Source organism: Trachypithecus francoisi, unplaced genomic scaffold, assembly GCF_009764315.1.
Source record: "Trachypithecus francoisi isolate TF-2019V2 unplaced genomic scaffold, Tfra_2.0 Contig00709, whole genome shotgun sequence".
Lineage (NCBI taxonomy): Eukaryota > Metazoa > Chordata > Mammalia > Primates > Cercopithecidae > Trachypithecus > Trachypithecus francoisi.
The window spans coordinates 7,106-28,003 of NW_022680837.1; the positions used below are offsets into that span (position 1 = coordinate 7,106).

Below are 20,898 nucleotides of genomic sequence, written 5' to 3' on the forward strand. Positions count from 1 at the left end.
CAGAAACGCTCCTGCTGGGTAGGGGCTGGGCTGCAGGGAGCACTCAGGATAAACCCAACACAGGCTCCCGCCCCAGAGCAGGTGCACAGGAGGCTGGGGAGGGATTCCTCTCAGGGCCCCGGACTTCCTTTAAAAATATCTAATGTAAGTATTTCACAAGGACTTCTGATGTTTGTATAAATATTCCATTCAATCGTGAGCATTTATCAAACTGGATGTGTAATGAGAACCACTTTCACAATGGGGAATTCAAACTCTGCTAGTTATCTTAACAGTAAGCAGTGGAGGTCAGGAGGCGATCCTTTCTTTTAAATCAGTGCAAATTTTGAACAAACACACTCATTCCCAAAATAACGCATTCACATATTAAGGTCTAGAAATGGTTCAAGTTGCCCCTGATTCATTCAAATGTGGGTTCAAAGTGAGGTGCGTGTCCCGGGGGAGCTTGTTCTCCAGTGGGGGAGGCTCTGTCAACACAGAGTTCAGGGATGTGTAGGGGACACATGGCCTCTAACAGGATTACGGCTTGAACCCTCAGCTTCTACAACTGTGTCATCCACGTGTCATGTATTTGCTGTTTCTCATACTGGGTCAGGAATTGGGCTATTAAATAGCATCCTTCAAGAATATGCAAATCACTGAGGTTAATACAGATAACTCTGTGCCCTGAGAACATCACCCAACAACCATACCCCTCCTCGTGACCACACCCTACCATGGACAGGACCTACAGGCTCCTCTTCTTGGTGGCAGCAGCAGCAAAAGTTAAGGGGCTCCCCAGTCCCAGGGCTGACAGAGAAACCAAGCCAGTCAAGTGAGACTTCACACAATCCTGTTTCCTCTCCACCGGTGCCCACTCCCAGGTGCAACTGGTGCAGTTTGGGCCTGAGGTGAAGCAGCCTGTGGTCTCAGTGAAGGTCTTCTGCAAGGCTTCTGGTTACAGCTTTACCACCTATTGTATGAATTGGGTGAGACAGGTCCCTGGAGAAGGGCTTGAGTGGATGGGATGGATGAACACCAACACTGGGAACCCAACCTATGCCCAGGGCTAAACAGGATGGTTTGTCTTCTCCATGGACACCTCTGTCAGCACAGCGCATCTGCAGATCAGCAGCATAAAGGCTGAGGACACAGCCATGCGTTACTGTACGAGAGACACAGTGTGGAAACCCACATACTGAGAGTCAGAAGCCCTGAGGGAAGAGGTAGCTGTGCTGAGCTGAGGCAGTGGTGCAGCAGTTTCTTTATCTTCCATGTGATCTCATTTTGCATCAACTTCCACTGTTATATTAGCCATGAATGTGGGATAGATGGGTGCTCCTAAGAGATCCATAACTTGTCCTTTTTGATGGGTTTTCCAGAAGACGTGAGGAGCCACTTTGTTTGCAAAGCATCCCAAAGCCATGCCCTGCTCCACACACGAGTGCGCATTTCCTGGTCTTTGGTTAACTGTAAAACGCTCATCAGTACACCTGGGCTAATTTCACATCAGGTAGAGGAATGTGTTCTAAAGGAAAGCTAAAGTTGTAATAGCAATTCCTGCTCAATAACTTTCAGCTTCATTGCTTTTGTGTGACCCACCAATTAATTACGTTACATCAAGGTTCTCAATGGGAGTGTCTAATAAATATAAGGGACGTACAGAAGTTCCCTAATTAAAATGAAACAATCGTGAACACAACCTCAGTATTCAACCATGTCTCCACAGTTCACACCCTTCACCACAAAGGAATTTTTCTCTCCTGGAAGTTGGGTTCATTTTGAAATTAGTGATTTTTTTTTTCATTTTAATATCTCAAGATTATCGTATGTGACTATTTTATCAGAAAGTGAGTTATGGGTACTTGAACTAAACAACTGAAAACAAATTCCCAACTAATTAAGCAAGATGACAGAATGTGATTGGCTCCAGGCTTTGATAATCCAGCGGTTTATGCACTCAGACTTTAAATTTACAAATCTTCCTGTTACCTTCATGGCACAGTCAACTCTCATTATGAAAGAAATGGTGACTGCATTCCCAAGGGTCACGCACAGTTACAAAAATAGACTGGCTAAGGTGAGGAGTTGATTGTTTAAATTCCCATTTGAAGAAGTAGAATCAACTACTTTTCTGAGTGGCTCACAATGACTCCAGCTCCCTCACAGAGCTCAGACAGAAACTTCACTTGAGGGTGGGAGCTGGGCTGCAGGGGGCACTCAGTAGCCATAAAGGTGAAAATGAGCTGTCAGATGGAACTTCCCTGTCACCTCAACATGGACTTTATTGTTTCATTTCATTAGCACTCTTTACATAATGGTTCCTATTTTTTGGTCTGTTTATCACTTGTATTTTGAAATGAATCTCACTCGAATCTTTACTCTTTTGCATTTTGTCTCCAGAACAAGGTTGGGAAGTGTTACCTCCAGCATCATAACATGATCTAGTGACCTGACACATTTGTGGCAAAGAATACCTACCGATTCAGAAGCTCTTTGGTTTTCTTTCCATGAAATAGAATTATTTCTTCTGTTCTGTGTATGAGCGTATCCTAGCAATCCTGTACACACCCACATCGATGTCTACAAGCCTATGAATTATTCTCTGTAAATAAAAATTTATCTCAATTTCCCTCAATGTCCATAATTCTCCTGAAGGTGAGGAAGGTCTTTCTGGATCTGTTAAACAAAATGTCCAGAGACCACCTGGTAGGTCAGGAGCTCACCTGGCTCTGGATGTTGGCTCTGTCTCTTCCCTCTGTGTCCCACAGGTCAGTTCACTTGTTCAGTCCTAACAAGAGAGCCCAGGTTTGTCCTGATGTTAAAACACACACCCTACCTCTGATGACTCTCCTGTTACCCACATCCATGGAGATAGATATTATATAATTCACCAAACTAATGTCAAATGCCCAAGTTGCAATACCGCAAACTCTAAGGTGTGTTCATGCAATTCAATGAAGGAGAAAGTCTTTCAGACACAGGTGAACCTGAAATGATAAATATGTTGGTGAGGACTCTGGGCTTGAGTGTCATTTTCCAGGCAGCCATGTTTCAGAAGTGTGACCTATCAGGGAAGAACCAGAGTTCCTTGTGCTCTCAGAGGGAAGGGTTCACAGATGTCCTCTCTTGTTCCCAGGAAAGGCAATTGCACTAATCTTGATGATGAGACTATGCTCCTGTGCTGACCTATTATAGTTTTGGACTGAAATTGTCACTGTGATCCCCAATCTACCTATTCACAGAGAAATGTATAAAGGTCAGGCCATATTCTCAGCATCACATATTGACACAGTTGGAGATACGTCCCACTACCTTCTCCTGAGACTGCAGACAGAATCCCAAATTTCAAACAGTCACAAAAGGGAAGGTCTCAGATTTTTATTTTTTTTATGATGCACTCTGTGGGACAGATATATTCCCTCTAACCATGATGGATATTCTGAATTACAATAAACATGGCATGGATGTAGGTTTGTATAAGTTCACTGTGACAAATATATTTAGCTGCTGCCCTAATGTTTTGAATGGAGATTTGACAATTTAGATAACCTGGATGTTTGGTTGGTTTCATATAAATCTTCACGGGTAGAACAGCATTGAACCTATTCCAAAATCTGTCCTTGATCCATGATCACACTCATCTCCCAGACCAGCTCCTTCAGCACATCTCCCTACCTGGAAGAAGAGGACTCTGGGCTTGGTGAGGGGAGGCCCCAGGAAGAGAACTGAGTTCTCAGAGGGCACAGCCAGCATCCTACTCCCGGGTGAGCCCAAAAGACAGGGTCCTCCATCCTCTTTTTACACTCTCCATACAAAGGCACCACCCACATGCAAATCCTCACTTAGGCACCCACAGGAAACCACACACATTTCCTTAAATTCAGGGTCCTGCTCACATGGGAAATGCTTCTGAGAGTCACGGACCTCCTGTGCAAGAACATGAAGCACCTGGTTCTTCCTCCTCCTGGTGGCAGCTCCCAGATGTGAGTGTCTCGGGGATGCAAATATGACGATATGGGAGGCTGTCTCTGATCCCAGGGCTCACTGTGGGTCTCTCTGTTCACAGGGGTCCTGTCCCAGGTGCAGCTGCAGGAGTCGGGCCCAGGAGTGGTGAAGCCTTCGGAGACCCTGTCCCTCACCTGCGCTGTCTATGGTGGCTCCATCAGCAGTGCTTATGGCTGGAGCTGGATCCGCCAGCCCCCAGGGAAGGGGCTGGAGTGGATTGGGTATATCATTGGTAGTACTGGGAGCACCAGCTACAACCCCTCCCTCAAGAGTCGAGTCACCATTTCAACAGACACGTCCAAGAACCAGTTCTCCCTGAAGCTGAGCTCTGTGACCGCCGGAGACACGGCCGTGTATTACTGTGCGAGAGACACAGTGAGGGGAGGTGAGTGTGAGCCCAGACACAAACCTCCCTGCAGGGAGGCGGAGGGGGCGGGCGCAGGTGCCGCTCAGGACCAGCAGGGGGCGCGCGGGGACCACAGAGCAGGAGGCCGGGTCAGGAGCAGGTGCAGGGAGGGCGGGGCTTCCTCATCTGCTCAGTGGCTCCCTCCTCACCAGCACCTCAGCTGTCCCCAGGGATCCTCTTTCTTTGATATCTGTGGTTCTGCTTCCTCACATTCTTCTGCCAGAAAAGAAAGGAGGAAGGCACATTTTCCTCTTATAATTGAACTTTCACCAATTACTAGGAACTTTCCTACAACTTCCTGCATGGCCCATTATTCCTTAGTGATTAAAAAAACATATATTCTAATGCTTCTCACCATCTCTTGGTTTGTGTCATCAATCGAATTGTGCCCTCTTTCAAATTCATATGCTGAAACCATAAATTCAATGGATCTATATTGGAATTTTAATGATACAATTAAGGTTAAATGTGGTCAGAAGTGTGAGAACCTAATGCAATAGACGTGCTGTCTTTATAAGAAGAGGTAGAGACACCAGAGACCTCTCACTTTTCACGTGCACGCAGAGAAGAGGCCATGTGGAGACGCAGTGTATTAGAAGGTGCCCCAGTGCATGCCAGGAAGAAGCCGCACCAAGAACCAACCCTGCCAGCACCTTGATCTTCAACATTTAGACTTCAGAATTGTAAGAAAATCAATATTTGTTGTGTAAGCCACCCACTCCGTGTTGTCTTCTTATGAAGACCCAGACAGACTAATAACACATAACTCATAACTCTGTTAGCGCTGTCCCCTGGATGGAGAATCAGCCCCCTGAGGCTGGGCACATCTCTCAAACTTCTACATAAAGTAGGCAAAAAATCTAGCTGTGGCATAAAAACTTGTCATGTCCCTGTTGACCAATTTCTGGGCAAAGTGTTTTAATAAAGCCGCTGAGGCTTTGTCACAAAAGTTGTCTTTTATCTTTTCTTATGACCTCACTACTGGACAATGGGTACCAGCTGGATGGAGACTGACCACTGACCATCTTCTGCTGTCTCCTTAGTATGCCACAGAAAAACACAGCAACATTACTCAATGTCTTCAACTTTCTAAATTTGCACTGAATCTATTGCTAAATGAGGAGCCACATGAGGTCTGAGTTTTGTTCCCTTCTTCCCAGTCTTCCTCAATTACCAAGGGCAGAAGAGGCTTTCAATGAAATTTGGCTGTCAATGCCCCCAACACCACACCACTTTTTAAGGTCCAGGAACTTTATTTGGGGGATAGTGAAATACACTTTTAAATGTCAAGGCCTAAAGCACATACAACAGCTGAAGGAATGGCCACTGTACACCTAAAGGCTGATGAGGCAAATGGTAGGGTCCCTTCCTCCAGGATGATCCTGGGTGTGTGATGGTTGGACGCCTCATGCATATGGAATTAAGGACTGGACTGAAGTAGAAACAAGGGTCACATCCCATAGGAAAACATGAAAAGAACAGGTGAGCATCCGTGAAGACAGGTAATTAAATTTGTTGAGTTTAAGATGAAATTTTTTTCCGACGTTTTTAATGTTCTTAGCTAAATATGAATCTTTTCAACAAACTGAGAATTAAAAGGAGAATGGAGTTAGAAGATGAGAGAGAAAAAAAGTCCTGAGAGAGCAGAAAGAAAATTCACACAAAACTGTCACATGGCAGAGGCCAGAATGGAGCTGATGCAGCAATGTCATTATTCTGCAGTCCTAGTTGAAACACTTTGGTATTTAAGGCAGGCCCAGTGTTGAAGAATTCCTTTAGTTTTTGCTTCTCTAGGAAAGTCTTACCTATACTTTATTTTACAAAAAGATTTACATGTTAAAGTTACTTGGTTGGCAGAGTTTTGTTTTTTTTTTCAGTTTTTTTCCCCCAGCAATTTGAATACAGTCATGGGCCAGCTAACAATGTTTCAGTCAACAATAGACCACATATATGTTTGTGGCCACATAACATTGTAATACCGTATTTTCACTAAGGATGTTCCATATTTAGATGTGTTTAGATAGAGAGATTCTTACCACAGCGTTTCAGTTCCCTGCAGTGTTTGGTGCAGTAACATGCTATACAGGTTACTTGTCTGGAAACATTGTGCTATTCCACATAGTCTATGTGTACTACGATATTCCTTGTAGGTTTGTGTAAGTTCTCCCTATGATACTTGCACAATGATGACATTGACTAGAAATACATTTCTCAGAAATAATCTCTATCAATAAACTATACATTATCAAATATAATTCCTCTCCATTCGGAACTGAAAAGCTTCTCCTGAGAAATCTGCTAAATCTGCTCTTTTACATTCTGTTTTCAAAAACCTTTCCTTTAGCAATGTGGTTTCAAACTATCTCTGATTTTTCTCATTTGGTTTAACTTATTAAAATGTATAGAGCTTGGATGTGGAAGAATATTTGCTTCTCCAGATTTAGAAAGTTTCTATGCTATTACTTCTTTAAAAACCTTTCTGCCTCTCTGCTTGTCTCTCTCTTGTCTGTCTCCACCCTTTCCTTCACTACCACTTTTGTCTATCTTTGCATAACTCCTCAATGCATAATTCATTTTCAATGCGCTTCCTGACTCGTAAGTCTTTAACTCTTTTTTATTTCTTTCATTTAAGTTTTTCTTCTCTGTCTCTACTATTTCAAATGATCTTTCTTTGAGTTTACTGTTTCTTCTATTACTTGATCTAGTCTGGTCTAAAATCCTCTTTAAAATTTTGTCTGACTTATTGTATTCTTCAGCATCAATATTTTTGTTTAGTCATCTTTTAAGTGTTTTATCTCTATTAAAATTCTCACATTGTTCTTGCATGATGCCACTAGCTCATTGAACATGTTTCTAACATTTACTTTACATTTTCTTCCAGGTAATCCATATGCTTCCTTCATTGATATCAGTTTCTAGATCTTTATGTGTTCTTCTGTTTGGACCATGTCCCTCCTCCTCATTTTCTTGACTGTCTTTGCTGCTACCTGTTCATTTTACAAAAGCCACCAACCATACACTCTTCAAAGACGAGGCTTATAGAGATCATCCTCACCAATCAGTCCAGGCAGTAATTTGGGTCTCTCAAAACTTCATAGTATTCAAACTTCTGTCTCTGTTCTTAATGGTCCCTGGGTTTTAGAGGATGATAGATTCTGCCAGAAATCACAGGTAGGGGAGGTAGAAACTATTTACTCAAGCAGCCCCTTGCAAATTTGGACCACTGCACAAAGTTTCATTATTGATGTATGATTCATCAAAATAACGTTAGTTCTGAAAGAGCACAAACACATTCCTCCATACATCTCAACTTCCTGAGCCCAACACAAACACATTCACACATTCCTCAGCCCTGGGCCCAGCACAAACACATTCCTCCATATATCTCAACTTTGGAAAAAACACCACCTGGAGAGTCCCCAATAAGGTCACAACCATTTGTGGTTTACTGAAAGCGCGGGAACCAATAGAAAACTACTAAATGTATAACTTAAAATGACAACCAATTGTAATGCTGTAACCAAAAGAATACCCTTGTTCCTCTGTAACTTAACATATCCTGTTTACATCGGGCTATAAAAAGCGAGCACACGCATCGTTTGGGGCCCTCTTGTACGCTGTGGAATGGAGGGACCAAGTTCGAACTTGCAGTAAAGATCCTTGCCACTTGGCTTTGACTCTGGACTCTGGTGGTCTTCTTCGGGGAATAAACGATCTGGGCATAACAGTTCAAGCTTCTCTCAAGCAGTCACTCAACATTGAAATTTTGTCATTTTTTATTTGAATCTGGGATTTATTCTTTAAGTATTTAGGTAAAATTACAAACTAGTTTAAATTCGCCTATTTGGCAAACTGATCTGTTGCTGAATTTCCATTTTCTGTGTTCTCTCTGTGCATTTAAATCTAAATCTGTATTAGACATGCATCTAGAATGTGGAAAAGTGTCTTAAAGTTCTTTATTTTATTTAATTTAATGGGGTTTCCAGAAGATGTGAAAATCTCCTGTGTTTATCAAACACCTGACTATTGGTCAATAGTTTTCTCTTTAATTTTTCTCTCTCCTCTCACATTATCTATAATAAGCAGGGAGAAATGAAGGCACACCATCGACAGTTTGCTTAGACATCCCACCACCTAAAATTCTAACTGTCACTTACTAATTCTAACTTCATCCAATGTAAAAAACTAAGATATAAATTCTCTAACAGGGTACACATACTTTCCAGTTCTAATACCACGTTTGTGACAGAAACAATGCGGGTGTGCTCTCTGCGAGGTGGTCATCTGAGGTCTGAGATGAGGGGTCACACAGGTATTTTTATGATATTTAAGGGATCGGGCAACAACAGTGATAACAATCCTGATCATCACTGGCTCTTACCGGAAAGTAAATAGTCCAAGGATGCTGAAACCACAAAAGGAATTAACTGCCAAAAATGAGCTTTTCCCCCGGTGACGCCTGGTCAAGGTCACAGCCCAGAAGAGGATGCCGATCGCGTCTCTAGGTTTCCATGGTCAGAACAGGGAGTGCTTACCCGCACTGCCCAATCCATTCTCACCAGGATGATGGCTCTGGATTAAAGACGCAAGTGTGGCAATGCACAGACTCTATCTGAGGAGAACGTAGGGAAACTCATGGAAAATGGCAGAGAGTGAGACAAGACAGTAGAGGAATCCAAAGCCTCTGATATCACCATTTTTAAGACCACGGTCTTGAAAACTCCCTAACTGACCTCAGCTTATGTTACCATGAAGCCTTTGCTGGATTCCTAGCTGAGAAAAAGAAAAGAACAACCTGCATGCACTTCCCAAGTCTCCCCTTGTGTCCTGTTTGCTTTAGACTTCTAGGGAAAATGTCGGATACATAGGCCTAGTGTCAGTGTAGGTGGCACTTCCTATAAGCTACAAAATGGGAAGAAGGGAAAATGTGTGTTATTGGAATAGTGGATATGGAGTGGGGTGTCATCTGAATGTATCTGGACCTGCTGGTATTCTCAGGTGCAACATTCAACTGCAGGAGCCCATTGAAGAAACACATCGCTCCCCAAACTCCTGTAAGTTTCTGTGTTCATTTTGGATCCACTAATGAAGTGAATCCAGAGCTTCAGAGAAGGAGCTTCCTCCTTCATCATATAATCCTTGCTTTGGTTCACCCTGCAGAGTTCAACAGATTTAGTAAGGCTAATCAATTGTTTCAAGAAATGGTGTCAGCAGCATATGGTGTCACTGAGAGAGTATTCTAAACCAGAACAAAGCCATTTCATGTCGGGCTACAGAAGCTGGGGGTAAATGTTCCCAAGAGGAACCTCCTTGCAAGGCAAGGGCTGGTCGGGAGAGTCACTCACAACACAAGTTCCAGCCCTGGAGCAGGTGCACAGGAGGCTGCTGAGAAGGTTTCCTCTGAAGGACTGAGTCTTCCTTTGTCAGAAAAAAAAGCTAAAATACGAGTTCAACAAGTTGCTGATATCCGAGCCATTCGTACAGTTTAAGGCATTGAGAACTATTTTTAAAGTGGGCTTCTGGGATTATTAATGTCTTCATAGTGAGAATATGAAGATTAGGGATGGTTTTACTAATTCAATGGATACAGAATTGTGGTAGCCACTATATTTCTATGAATAAGAAATTCAGATTTCAGTGTTAAGTAATGTTGCCTACACTGTGTGAGTGACAGGGCAGTGGTGGATCTTGGAGTGTGGCAGGGGCACCTACCAAGTGAGTCAGAAATCAATATGTAAAAATGAGGATCTATGGATATGAACTGAAAGTATGTAAATACTTCATAAAATACTAGCAAATGGAGTCCAAAATTAACTCAAAATTATTACAAACACAAATTCCTTGACAATTATATTGGGAGCAGTGAGTTCATAAAGAACTCCAAACTACTGTTTCAACTTCTGATTCTATTGTTCTGAGATGAGAAAATCAGCTCTGATTACACATCACAGGGCAAATCTCTAAACCAAGAGTGCTTCCATTGAAGATGCTGGGGAATCAGACGCGGGGCAGGTGCTAGAGACACTGGATCAGAAGTACCCAGCGGATCTCAGAGGGACCTGGACACTCGTATAGGAGATCAGCAGTCACTGTCTCAGATCACCAATGAGGAGGGCTGGTGCCTGACAGGTCCAGAATAGGGCCAAGGCCTCTTCTCAGTGTCATGGAGAGGGATGGTTCCAGAAATCTTCCAGGCGGTCTCTACGCTTATAAAATGAAAGTTCACAATGAGGAGCATGCTCTGAGGGGGCTTATTCTTCAGTGAAAGGACCTCTGTCCACAAACATTCATAAATGGAGCAGGACATGCATTTCATCCAACAGGATTAGGGCTCAGACCATCTGCTTCTCACTCTCATAAGGCTAATGTGTCATTTACCTTCCCTTTCTTATCATGGATCAGGCTTTGAGCTACAAAATGTTCTGCCTCATGAATATGCAAATAAGCTGAGATCCACTGAAGTAAATAACCTGACATCCACTGCATGTCTGTGCCCTGAGAGCATCATCCAACAACCAATCCCTCCTCTAGAGAATCCCCTGAGAGCTCAGCTTCTCACCATGGACTGGGCCGGGAGGATCGTTTTTTTGGTGGCAGCAACTACAGGTAAAGGAACACCTATTCCCTGGGATGAGAGGGGAACTCTTCTCAGTCAAAAAGAATTTTATCCACTCTTCTGTGTCCTCTCCACAGGTGCCCACTCCCAGGTGCAGCTGGTGCAGTCTGGGGCTGAGGTAAGGAAGCCTGGGCCTCAGTGAAGGTCTCCTGTAATTTTTCTGGGTTCATCATCATGAGCTACGGTATACACTGGGCGCGACAGGCCCCTGGGCTTAAGTGGATGGGATGGAACAACCCTAGCGATGGTAACAGAGTCTACACGCAGAAGTTTAAGGGCAGACTCACTATGACCAGGGACACGTCCAAGAGTGCAGCCTACACGGAGCTGAGCAGCCTGAGATCTGAGGACACGGCCGTGTATTACTCTGCACAACACACAGTGTGAAAACCCACAGCCTGAGAGAGTCTGAGGGCCTGAGGGAGGGGGCACTTGTGCTGGGCATGAGAAGATGACAGGGAGTATTTGATTGCAGACTTTCTTAGAAAGTGAGGTTAAATCATTGAAGAAAAGGAAGAGAAATGTGTATGCACTCTAATTATTCGAGAAATTTTCCGTACAATATTTACTCTGTAAGCGAAATTCAAGGAGTAGAAAACAATCAAATTAATAGAACTGATATAGGAATTGCTCTGAAGATACTAGTGTGAGCATGACTTTTTGAATCCGTGTTGTAAATATTTTGGAACATAGCTGCGTTTTTATCTCTCTGTTTACCTCCTTTACCTCCATTATATGAAATATCAAAATGTTTTAATATTTTCCATAGTGTGCAGTTATGATTTGGGGCTCATGCCAGCAATGCATGTTAGATCTCGGTTCTTCCTCATTCTTATTGCCATTTGGCACTATGAATATTGTGTATTTTAACCATTCTACTAGATTATTAGTGGTATCCCATTGTTGTTTAAATGCACGTCTCTAATTAGAATTTTATATTTCATTATTTTTATATAATTATGATGAAATGTCTATTTTGATATTCCGCTCATTTTTAATTTAACTGTTTTCTTTTGATCCATTGTATACTTCCTTACATACCCAATATAAAATTCATTTACCAAGTTAGCATAAAGCCATTTAACAAATATGTGATTTGGAAGTGTATTCTCCAAGTCTGTAGTGGTCTTTTCACTGCTTTATCAGTGTCTGTGGCAGAAAAGTGTTCATATACACACACAGATATATATATGTATATACACATTTATGTGTGTGTGTGCATGTGTGTACAAACTTGGATAAAATAATTTTACTTTTCCATAGATTATACTTCTGGTATTATTCTAAAACTAAGAAATCAACTCTAACAGAAAAACTTGTGTCTCTAATCTCCAACCACAATCACAGCATAATTCTTTAAATTTCACCTACTTTATGGGAGGATTATTAACTTAAGATGTTTGAAATTCTTCTGCATGAAAAATGTCTTTTCTTCAACTTTTTAAAAGTTTAATTATCTGTTAATATCAGTGTTGGTTCATTAACATTTATTTTTCACTATGGAGAAAATTTGATGTTACATTATTCATTTTATTGCTCACATCACCACAGCTTTCTTAGGTCCTGGGAGCTCATTTAGTTTGGATTCTGTTTCCTCGCAGCACACCCCATCCTTTTGTTTTTGAACATGTTCCTTTGTCCTGGTCTTACAAGAAATTCCAAGTTCATTTTCTTTACTATCTTCTCTATACATAGAATCAGTTATTTCTCCAAGGATTTCTGGTTCCTCATATTACAGAATTATATTAAAATACAAAATTGTGACATTGGGTGTGTGTTGTTGTGTTGTTAATGTGGTGTCAGTGTTTCTAGGATCTCTAAGCTAACAGCCCTGGAAAATGTGCGTGTGTATATTAACCCATGTGTACCTGCACACCTGAACTATTTCTGTACCTTATCTTCTGTACCTTTATTATACCAAACTTTAGAAAACACTGGAATCTACAATCTACTATGATGCCACATGGATGTTTCTAGCCTTTCTTCCTTTCCTGTGCATAACCACCAACTGCAAAGTGAGGAACCCCCTCCCACCATATGCCATTCATTTCATTAGTTGTACAAGTTCAGGATATCTGCACAGTGGTATTAGAATTGTTAACTTGTCCCACTGTTTGAAGCATGTTTATCAACTAGAATACAGTGTTTAAGTGCAGTTTCTTTACACTTTGATTTACAAAGCACCTTAATTTCCAAAGTTATCTAGGTGAGAAATTTTATGTGCCACTTTCTTCAGTGAGGTTATTTCAAATACGCTGTGCACTTTTTATTTGACGTTTTGTAAAAGACAAAAGTGTAGATCATATAAATATATGAGGGTTTTCTAGAAATTTAGAGAGAAGGTATGCATTATGAGAAACAGGCACTTTTTACAAAAAGTGAAATGTTTTTATGATCTGCAGTAGTGAACACATAACACAATTTGTTACGTCTCGCAATTTTATGATGTAAAGTGTAAATCTAAATATATACAACTTACAGAATTATTTAGCACATCATGAACCTGAGGGTAAAATGCAGAGAGTATAAAAGCAAAATATCTAATAACTTTACACAGTGTGGGGAGGGAATTGCATAAGATGCAGGCAAGAAAGAAAGAAGTAACTTTCTCCATTTGCATATGTTTCCATTCACATAAGACTTTAATCAGGTTCATGTGCAGTCAAGTTTCCCTCCTGACAAGCAAATAATCCAGATGATTCGCATCTTCCCTTGGCCAAGAAAGATTTCCCTTAAACTTTAGCTCAGTTCAGGCACACACTGTCTCTGAATGGGCATTTACTATCAGTTAATACACACACCTGTCCCCACGTGGTCCTTTCCCTTGGACAAACACACGCATCCTCATGTCAACACTTCCCTCAGACAAGCACACCGTTCCTCATGTGAACTCTTCCCTCAGATAAGCAAACATGTCCCCACATTGAATTTGCCTCAGACAAGCACATATATTGGACACGGAAAAGTTGTGTGGTAAAATGAGCTCAGGATAGAGGTAATTATGGACTCCAGCTCTGACAATTTGTAGAAACTGTCATATTTAAAACTCTAACTGAAGATTTTTCTTTATTGTAGACAACAGGGGCTTACAGCTCTAATTACACAGCCTACAGACAGGATTCCATTTCCTCTGGGTAAGGTTTATTTATTTATTTTTACTGTACTGTTGATAAACATTGATACCATAAAGATACCCTAATGGGGTCCACATATGAGAAAAAGAGTAATGGGCCGATCAACCCTGAAAATCCAGTCCCAGGAATCCTTTGACACTGCCCTCCCTGGAATCCAGAGACAGAGACCGGATGAGCCCTGATGACTAGTGCACTCATGTCCCCAGGGAGAAAGACATGGAAATGAGGTCCCTCCCCTGCAAATGAAAAGCAGCTCATCCCCTGTTCCTGCAGGCCCTGGTGACGAGCCATCCTACATCTGTGCTCTTCCTCAGTGTCCACACAATGCGGTCTGTGCTGATCTGAGCTTCTCTTGTCATCACTCTCAATATTCATATTCCCCAGGGATCAGGCTCAGCTGTTGCCTCTGTGTGTGCAGAAGTCCCCTGTGAAGTTAACTGGTGGAGTCACACAGAGAAATACTATAGACCAAGAATTCTCAGACCTTTCTGCAAAGCCTCTGGATTCGCTTTCAATGAAAACAGCATAAGCTTGGTCCAGCAGTCTTCATGAGAGCAATTGGTGTGGGTAATAACATAAGTAATTTAAGTGGAAGTTCCCAATGAGACTCTCCTTGAGTACAAAGAAGATTAACATTCCTCAGAGACGCTCTTATCAGAAAATCTCTTCTAAGATGATTAATCTGAGAGCTCAGGAAAAGCCCCTGCATTACTGTGAGGGACACAGTGGAGGCATCACGCTACCTGACTTCAAACTATACTACAAAGCTACAGTAACCAAAACAGCATGGTACTGGTACCAAAACAGGTATGTAGACTAATGGAACAGAACAGAGTCCTCAGAAATAATACCGCACATCTACAACCGTCTGATCTTTGACAAAGCTGACAGAAACAAGAAATGGGGAAAGGACTCCCTATTTAAGAAATGGTGCTGGGAAAACTGGCTACCATAAGTAGAAAGCCAAAACGGGATGCCTTCATTACTCCTTATACAAAAATTATTTCAAGATGGATTAGAGACTTAAATGTTAGACCTAAAACCATAAAAAACCCTAGAAGGAAACCTAGGCAATACCACTCAGGACATAGGCATGGGCAAGGACTTCATGTCTAAAACACCAAAAGCAATGGCAACAAAAGCCAAAATTGACAAATGGGATCTAATTAAACTAAAGAGCTTCTGCACAGCAAAAGAAACTACCATCAGAGTGAACAGGCAACCTACAGAATGGGAGAAAATTTTTGCAATCTACTCATCTGATAAAGGACTGATATCCAGAACCTACAAGGAACTCAAACACATTTACAATAAAAAAAAACAAACAAACCCATCAAAAAGTGGGGAAAGGATATGAACAGACACTTCTCAAAAGAAGATATTTATGCAGCCAAAAGACACCTGAAAAAATGCTCATCATCACTAGCCATCAGAGAAATGCAAATCAAAACCACAACGAGATACCATCTCACACCAGTTAGAATGGCAATCATTAAAAAGTCTGGAAATAACAGGTGCTGGAGATGAAGTGGAGAAATAGGAACGCTTTTACACTTTTGGTGGGACTGTAAACTAGTTCAACCATTGTGGAAGACAGTGTGGCAATTCCTCAAGGATATAGAACTAGAAATACCATTTGACCCAGCCATCCCATTACTGGTTATATACCCAAAGGATTATAAATCATGCTCCTATAAAGGCACATGCACACATATGTTTATTGCGGCACTATTCACAATAGCAAAGACTTGGAATCAACCCAAATGTCCATCAATGACAGACTGGATTAAGAAAATGTGGTACATATGAACCATGGAATACTATGCAGTCATAAAACAGGATGAGTTCATGTCCTTTGTAGGGACATGGATGCAGCTGGAAACCATCATTCTCAGCAAACTATTGCAAGAACAGAAAACCATACACTGCATGTTCTCACTCATAGGTGGGAATTGAACAATGAGATCACTTGGACACAGGAAGGAGAATATCACACACCAGGGCCTACTGTGGGGTGCGGGGAAGGGGGTGGGATAGCATTAGGAAATATACCTAATGTAAATGACGAGTTAATGGGTGCAGCACACCAACATGGCATATGTATACGTATGTAACAAACAGGCACATTCTGCACATGTACCCTACAACATAATGTAAAAAAAAAAAAGATAATTAACCTGAGAGCTCAGGAAAAGTCCCTGTATTACTGTGAGGGACACAGTGAGGAAACATCTGCGTGAGAGCAGACCCAAACCTCCCTGCAGGGAAACAGGAGGGGACAGCATGGTAGATGCTGCTCAGCATCACCAGGGGTTGCTCAGGAAACCAGGGAGCTCTCAGGACACCATGGGGTGCTCAGAACCACCAGGGGTCGCTCAGAACACCAGGGGACACTCAAAACCACCAGGGGACGCTCAGGACACCACGGGGCACTTAGAGTCACCGGGGGGTGCTCAGGACATCAGGGGCTCAGAACCACTAGGGAGCACTCAGGACACTGGGGGGAGCTCAGGACACTAGGGTGTCCTCAGAACAACCAGGGGTCAGTCAGGACACCAGGGGGCGCTCGGGACAGCACGGGGCACTCAAAACCACCAGGGGGCACTCAGCACACCAGGGGGTGCTCAGGACATTAGGGGGCACTCAGGACACCTGGGGGCTCTCTAAACCACCAGGGAGGGCTCAGGTCACCAGGGGATGCTCACCACCTCCAGGAGGTGCTCAGGATACCAGGGAGTGCTTGTGCACAAGAGCTACAGGGGGCAATCAGAAAACCAGGGGAATCTCAGAAAACCAGCAGGCGCTCAGGACACCAGGGACTCAGAACACCAGGGTGTGTTCAGGACAGCAGGGGGCTCTCAGGACACCAAGGGGAGCTTAGGACACCGGGGGGGGGGGGCTCAGAACACCAGGGAACACTGAGGACACGATGGTTGAGGGGAGGGGTGGCCGGAGGCACTGAGGACAACACTGCTCCCTTAGGAGGCAGCTCCACATCAGGTCCCTGGGTTGGGGCAGAGAGGATGATGAGGGTTCCTTTTGGATCTGGACACTAACCTGTTGGGAGTTTTCCTGCTTCCTTTGTGGATTCAATCATTGGCAGATTTTTCTCAGGTATAAAACTCTACTTTCTTGTATTATGTAATGTTTTTGGCTTTGGAGGCTGCCAGAATTACATAGTATTGTGAGAGGATTTATTCTTGGTGTATGCACAAGTGAGTGAAAGCTGCGATGTTAGGGTGGCTTTGAAAGCTATGTTACGAGTGGCTGAGGACAGTTTACAGGAATGGTCATTACTATAAAAGGCTACTCATTTCTTTGCACATTTGCATAAACAATTGCAGTTAATGCACTAAAAACTGCATACTTTCTTGTCCCTTTTTCTTAAATGGCTCCACTCTAAGGCCAATAATCTAATCAAGCTGTGTTTCAAAGACCACCAATCAAGTTAAGTCTGTTTAATGAAACACTTTGTAAAGAAAATATGCATCTTTTATTAGTCAGCTTTAAATTTTATATTGCTTTACTAATATTAATTTGGTAAATATAATCTCATAATTATCTTCAGTAATTTAAAATCTCAAAGCCATGTCATATTAAGTAATCCGAGGTTTCTCACTGTGAATTAAGGTTTCTAAACATTAGAATAGTAAGAGAGTATAATGAAATTTTTGTGACGTTTATAAAGAAAGATGAGGATATGTTTTTTGCTTTAAAATATTTTGTTTTCCAGTTTACAGGGCATTTCTACTGGTTTTAAATTAACAACCACTGCTTACGTCTTACGCCTTTTTAAAAACAACTGCTGAGTTTTTACTAATATTCCATAGCTGGAGTTTTGAAGTAAAAGCTCTAGTATCTTTGTATTAGTGTGAATGTGTGCTGGTATGTATGTGTAATATGTATGTATATATATGTTGTTATTCGTTGTGGCTACAAGGTACAAACTTGCCTTTAAAATAAGTAACTATTTTTAAATAAAGGAGCCCTAAATACATTTTAAGTACCTGTGACATAAATTAACATTTAATAAATGAGTTAGCTTTAAAATCATTGTTAAAGCAAAATTAGAGATATTTTCAGAATTATCAGCTTACCTTATTGTTTATATTAATTGATCAAGTGATTTTCTATTTAAAATCACAGCTAGATATAATATGGTGTGCAAATTTTTTATAAAGATTATAAAATTATAAACCTAGTTAAAGCCAGAATGATTTTTGTTATTTGGCAAATAGTATGTTTAATATTGTTGTTTTAATAAAAAACAGGTAAATAGTTATTAGATAAACAATCATTTAATTAAACATAAGATTTTTACTTAGGTAAATACATGAAATTCATGGGTTATAACATGGTTAACAAGGAAAATACTTTAAAGTGTGAGTATTATAACTTTCGTAAATAATCTAGGTAAACTGCTGAAAAATAAACTAGGTAAATGTAATAAAGTAAACCTTTTGCCTAAACTTGTTCTACAATTTAAAAATGTAAAGTTTAATTAAGTAATAAATATTGACTAAATGTTTAAGTCATTACCAATTGTTTTAAAAAATATATACTATAAAAACTTATTTTTTAAAAAAATTTGTTCTTACAAAAAGAACTTATTAATTCAAAGATTTCTTATAAAACATCGTAAGCATAACCAGTAAATAAGAGAAATTTAAAGAAAGTTACAGAAATAGAGAAGTATTTTCGATAAGGAAAGTTAAAAAAATTATATGAGAAAGAATCTTGTATGATAACATTTATCCTGAAATAAAAATGACTTTATTTAAGGAAGAGTGATGTTTAGAATAAAACAATATGTTCAAGTATGCCACAAACCATTGTACAATGTATGTACAATGGAACAACGCCACAACGATACTCCTCGAGAAGAACAACTCCAAGACACATAATTGTCAGATTTACCAAAGTTGAAATGAAGGAAAAAATGTTAAGGGCAGCCAGAGAGAAAGGTCGGGTTACACATAAAGGGAAGCCCATCAGACTAACAGCAGATCTCTCGGCAGAAACTCTACAAGCCAGAAGAGAGTGGGGGCCAATATTCAACATTCTTAAAGAAAAGGATTTTCAACCCAGAATTTCATATCCAACCAAACTAAGTTTCGTAAGTGAAGGAGAAATAAAATTCTTTACAGACAAGCAAATGCTTAGAGATTTTGTTACTATCAGGCCTACCCTACAAAAGATCCTAAAGGAATCACTAAACTTGGAAAGGAACAACAGGTACCAGCCATTGCAAAAACATGCCAAATGTAAAGTCAATTTCCACTTTTATATCAGCCATGAATGTGGGACAAGTGGGTGCTCCTAAGAGATCCCTGAGTTGCCCATTTTGATGAGTTTTCCAGAAGATGTGAGAAGCCACTCTGTTTGCAAAGCATCCCAGAGCCATGCTCTGCTCCACACACACGAGTGCCCATTTCCTGGTCTTTGGTTAACTGTAAAACGCTCATCAGTGCACCTGGGCTAATTTCACATCAGGTAGAGGAATGTGTTCTAAAGGAAAGCTAAAGTTGCAATAGCAAGTCCTGCTCAGTAACCTTCAGCTTCATTGTTTTTGTGTGACCCATCAACTACTTACATTACATCAAGGTCCTCAATGGGAGTTTCTAATAAGTATAAGGGATGTATTGAAGTTTCCTAATTAAAATAATACAATTGTGAACACAGCCTCAGTATTCAATCATGTCTCCACCCACCCTTCACACCCTTCACCACAAAGGAATTTTCATCTCTTCTGGAAGTTGGGTTCATTTTGAAATCAGTGATTGTTTTTCGTTTTAATATCTCAAGATTATCGTATGTGACTATTTTATCAGAAAGTGAGTATGGGAACTTGAACTAAACAACAGAAAACAAATTCACAACTAATTAAGCAAGATGACAGAATGTGATTGGCTCCGGGCTTTGATAATTCAGCAGTTTATGTACCCAGACTTTAAATTTACCCATCTTCCTGTTACCTTCATGACACAGTCAACTTCCATTATGAAAGAAATGGTGACTGCATTCCCAAGGGTCACGCACAGTTACAAAAATGGACTGGGTAAGGTGACGAGTTGATGGTTTAAATTCCCGTTTGAAGAGGTGGAATCAACTATTTTTTGAATGGCTCACAAGGACTCCAGCTCACTCACAGAGCTCAGACAGAAACCTCACTTGAGGGTAGAAGCTGGGCTGCAGGGGGCACTCGGTAGCCATAAAGGTGAAAATGAGCTGTCAGATGGAACTTCCCCATTACCTCAACATGGAATTTATTGCTTCATTTCATTAGCACTCTTTACATAATGGTTCGTTGTTTTGGTCTGTTCATTACTTGTATTTTTCAAAGGAATCTCACTTGAATCTTTACTCTTTTGCATTTTGTCTCCAGGACAAGGTTGGGAAGTGTTACCTCCAGCATCATAACATGATCTAGTGACCTGACACATTTGCGGCAATGAATACCTACCGATTCAGAAGCTCTTTGGTTTTCTTTCCATGAAATAGAATTATTTCTTCTGTTCTGTGTATGAGCATATCCTAGCAATCCTGTACACACCCACATAGATGTCTACAAGCCTATGAATTATTCTCTGTAAATAAAAATTTATCTCAATTTCCTTCAATGTTCATAATTCTCCTGAAGGTGAGGAAGGTCTTTCTGGATCTTTTAAAACAAAATGTCCAGAGACCACCTGGTAGGTCAGGAGCTCACCTGGCTGTGGATGTTGGCTCTGTCTCTTTCCCTCTGTGTCCCACAG

General features: G+C 41.1%; 1 pseudogene across 1 annotated transcript; it reads left to right on the plus strand.

Moving 5' to 3' along the window:
- Positions 1 to 716: 716 nt before the first annotated feature.
- LOC117088015 lies at positions 717 to 11,411 on the plus strand (annotated as a pseudogene). The gene is made up of 4 exons (XR_004438972.1): positions 717 to 814; positions 3,867 to 3,965; positions 4,049 to 4,376; positions 11,189 to 11,411. The product of XR_004438972.1 is annotated as a putative V-set and immunoglobulin domain-containing-like protein IGHV4OR15-8 (transcript).
- Positions 11,412 to 20,898: the final 9,487 nt, after the last annotated feature.